The sequence below is a fragment of the Limulus polyphemus genome, unplaced genomic scaffold (assembly GCF_000517525.1).
Source record: "Limulus polyphemus unplaced genomic scaffold, Limulus_polyphemus-2.1.2 Scaffold2338, whole genome shotgun sequence".
In the NCBI taxonomy this organism is placed as follows: Eukaryota; Metazoa; Arthropoda; class Merostomata; order Xiphosura; family Limulidae; genus Limulus; species Limulus polyphemus.
Window position 1 is genome coordinate 59,056 of NW_013667948.1, and position 3,621 is coordinate 62,676.

At 29.6% G+C, this 3,621-nt stretch overlaps 1 protein-coding gene across 4 annotated transcripts in view; it reads left to right on the plus strand.

Moving 5' to 3' along the window:
• The first annotated feature begins 746 nt into the window (after window positions 1–746).
• LOC106466670 (disabled homolog 2-like) overlaps window positions 747–3,621 on the plus strand; it is a 46,737-nt gene continuing 43,862 nt past the window's right edge. Inside the window, exon 1 of one of the 4 annotated variants that reach the window (XM_022394730.1) lies at window positions 747–1,020. The gene's annotated coding sequence lies outside the window, so the exon portion shown is untranslated. The other 3 variants (XM_022394729.1, XM_013926961.2, XM_013926962.2) reach the window with 3 other exon arrangements.

The following is a 3,621-nucleotide window of genomic DNA, read 5'->3' on the forward strand; positions in this document are numbered from 1 at the left end:
AACGAACGTCTCACAATATTCTCTCTCCGCAGTTCAATTACACACACTGTCCCGTCACGTTGTGACCGTCTTATATATACCACACTATCCCCAATCTAGTAGTCTCCCGACAATTCACGAAGGTTCGAGAAGGACATGGCGTGATACTAGTCACGTGACCTCGCTGACGCAACACTTTGTTGGTAGAGTAGGTATTTTCTGAAGAACAACATAGGAACTAGAATGAAGTCAATTTAACGTTTTTCGAACCGAGTGTTATGTAAAAGTACATGGATTTAGAATAAACAAAACAATTTAAAAAGTCTACATTCAAATAAGCAGGTAGAAAATGAATATTATGCTTGCATATTCAGTTGAGCATTGTCACTGGAAATAGTGGCACTGTTCAAAGGACCATTCTTTCCCCTTAAAAAATGGTAACATTACACAAACTTGAAATCAATCAAAAAGTTTATAAATTCATCACACTCTTGGAATGACATTCGCTTTCTTTCGGTTGTCAAGTTGTGAAGGTTGTGTATTCGTCTACTTGTAATAAAGCAATATCAACATTTCATTTTTTTCATTTAACTAGAAATAATTCTAATAATGACGCAAGACTTCAATTGATAGTGTTCTTGAGTAACCACTAGTATCAAACTCCAATCTTTGATTCATACGGCTATCAGAACTTCACATAAGTTGCGTCATCAAAGAAAAATAGCTTGTTTTGGTTAATATGTGGCGATGAAAGAGGCGTAAACTTGAAATGTTATAAACAGACCTGAATTGCAATATTTAAAGTGAACGTTCTCCTCAGTTTCTGAACTGATAGTTAACAGTACGGTAGATATTGTTGATTTTAATTTCATATAAGTTACTACTTTATTTACATCAAACATTAAATATTAACTTTAATAGTATAGACTTGGTGCTTTTAGAAAATAAATGTTAATAGAAACGATTTTAGAACTACGTCAGCATATTAACGTTTAAAATTTAGCATCCGGGTTGGAATATCCCAAAGTGAGACCACAACAGGTACTATAGTATATATATAATACAAATATTAATAGGTGTAGTGCGAGTTCGCTATGTTTATCGCCAAATTTCTGAAAAAGATGTTTAAACTTTAATGTAAACAATGTTCGAATAGGATGTTGGTGAAGGCTTACGAAATATTTTCAGTGATTTCAAAGTGAAAGAAAAGAAGCTATGATTAATGTACTTTGAAAGTTAGAAAACTTTTTCTAGTCAATTTTTTGTTTTGAATCAGCTTGTTTTCAGCTTTCAAGATTCATAAATGCCATTGCGAAACATCTTGCACTCAAAGAAGGCAAACAAACGATAACGTAACACTGTTATTAACAAACGAAAAGTAAGGAATGAGATTTCAGTAACTGTTACGTTTAAATTTGCTTAAATTTAATATTCCTGTTTATTTATTTATTTATACTAAACAAGTTTCTAATATTGTAATATAGTATATACGGAGTCTTAGGCCAGTGGGTAAGTTTTTTGCTTTTAATTTTACATTAAAATTATAATAATGTCTAAAAGTAAAACTTAGTTTATGATTGTTTACATAACTTGCTGAGATTATAAAAGCTAGGCTTATGAATGAGATTACTGTAAAATTTACACTAAAGCCAGAATTAATCTCTTATTTATCAGAGCTAGAAAAGTGAATTGGTAAACAATGTGTTCTCTCAAGGTTTTGAGCAAGGAAACATCATTGAGAAATACTTATTGAGATTCAAGTACGTGCTATGGATGTAACCAACACTTTCTGATAATGTTTAAAAATGACCATACAGTACTCCTTTGTGATAATGGTAATTCTTTTGAATCCAACTCCAACCAAAGTGAACATTATAAATATAACATAATGTTTTGGGAAACAAGGACCTATTGGTCCATCCCAGCTGCTCCATTCTCTAAAGTCTAAACTAAACTAAAATTATTAATAATGTAAGGTATAGTACATATTAATATAACATTTTTTTATTGTTTTAGCATTTAATCAAAACATAATATAAACCTAATTTAGTTAAGAGGTGGAACAATTCAGTTTAAAAATGAAAGATTAATCATTAAATTTGAAATGAAGATGATTTAGTTCATAATAAGTTTTAAAATATAGAGTTTTCCTATATGTTATAACTAAAAACTTAATGATTATGGTTTTTCAGTCATTGTTTGAGTAGTGGCCTATTATTAAAGTTTTAATTATCAAAGTAAAGTATTTATCCACATGGTACAGAATCAATATTGAAATAATTACAAACAATTATAACTAAAATTGTTGTTGGTGTTATGTTTAATTTATAAATCATCCAAGTTCAATACATGCAAAATGATTTGGTTTATTAATAATAATTACTACTATTGGTAGCACTAACTATTAAATCAAGATTATAAAAGTCTGCATATTTGCTGTTAGAAGGGAAGAAACAAAAGTTTGCATTTTAGGTTTTGTTTGAACAGTTTGATAGTATGCCATAATCATTATTAACTGAATTGGAAATATAGCTCTTTTTACAGAATATATTGAGAAACAACTATGAGATGATAGATAACAAGATCTAAAAACAAAAAATTCTTGTTTGTAATTCAAACCACTATTAAAAATGTAGAAGTACTCATTATTTTATTTATTAATTTGTCAGTTTTTAGTTTAATTCTTTTCGTAGCCCAAAATTCATAAATTTCTGTGTTTGTTTACATTTAACCTTCTTAGATGAAGATGAATTAAAAGTTTAATTGTCTTGTAAGAATTAGAAAGTAATGTTTTTTCACTGTGAACAGTGATTGTTCTTGTAGTTTTCATGTGCAAACATTTTACCTGTTCTCTGCAATCAGAGTGAATATATCTTAAAATGAATTTATCTTTATAATCACAGAAAAGGGTTAATTATATACAAAAACAAAACAAAAAATAAGCTGATGATTACTACTACTATGTAACTGTAGAATCATAAGATGAGGTTCATAAAGTTCAGTAATGATTATCTTAAGCAACTTGTTTCTGTTCAGCTCAGCATGTGAAAGTATTCTATGTATTTGTAAGTGCCTCATATTATACTTTCATATTTGTTATAATTTATGAAAATATCACAAATAGTTATTTTCTTTACAGTGGAAAGCATTCCAAGTGGTTATGTATGTATCACAGTTTTAGTGACTTATTTTTTGGTAGAATGTTAACATAACATTTTGGGACAACATGGGACCTATTGGTCCATCTCAGGTGTTCCATCCTCTAAACTAAAATAATTAAAAAACAAATATTAAAGCCAGCCCTTATCTTATCAAACTTTTTCTTAAACTCACTTAAATTTACTGTCTCTACAACATCAAATGGCAACCCATTCCAAAGGCCAACCATCCTATTAGAAAAATGAAACTGTCTTAGCTGAAGATGACTCCTACCCTGCCAAAATTTAAATTTGTGTCCCCTAGTCCTACTATTGTCACTATTAAATATGAAAAAAGATGATGCATCAGCACTATCAATTCCCTTTACAATCTTAAACACCTCAATAAGATCCCACCTAACTCTTCTTTTTTTGAAGAGAAAACAATTTGAGAGATTTCAGCCTCTCTTCATATGACAAACCCTCCATACCAGGCACCATTCTA